This window comes from Corvus kubaryi, unplaced genomic scaffold, assembly GCF_017639235.1.
Source record: "Corvus kubaryi isolate FWS band 111438036 unplaced genomic scaffold, C.kubaryi_AGA036_p1.0 36750, whole genome shotgun sequence".
NCBI lineage: Eukaryota > Metazoa > Chordata > Aves > Passeriformes > Corvidae > Corvus > Corvus kubaryi.
In genome coordinates this window covers 5,143-5,381 of record NW_024580937.1, presented here as the reverse complement: position 1 = coordinate 5,381, position 239 = coordinate 5,143, and the positions used below count along the sequence as shown (strand labels likewise).

The 239-nt window shown below is 62.8% G+C and overlaps 1 protein-coding gene across 1 annotated transcript in view; it reads left to right on the top strand.

Moving 5' to 3' along the window:
• The window catches only part of LOC121660651 (V-type proton ATPase subunit B, kidney isoform-like), a gene marked incomplete at its 3' end in the record, with an annotated part of 11,814 nt that overhangs the window by 6,473 nt on the left and 5,102 nt on the right, over window positions 1–239 (top strand). The window lies entirely within an intron of this gene.

The following is a 239-nucleotide window of genomic DNA, read 5'->3' as shown; positions in this document are numbered from 1 at the left end:
GGGACAGGGTGATGGGGGTGATGGGGACACGGGGACAGGGTGATGGGAGTTCTGGGGACATGGGGACAGGGTGATGGGGATGATGGGGACGCGGGGACAGGGTGATGGGAGTTCTGGGGACATGGGGACACGGTGGTGGGAGTTCTGGGGACATGGGGACATGGGGACATGGTGGTGGGAGTTATGGGGACACAGGGACAGGGTGATGGGAGTTATGGGGACACAGGGACACGGTGATG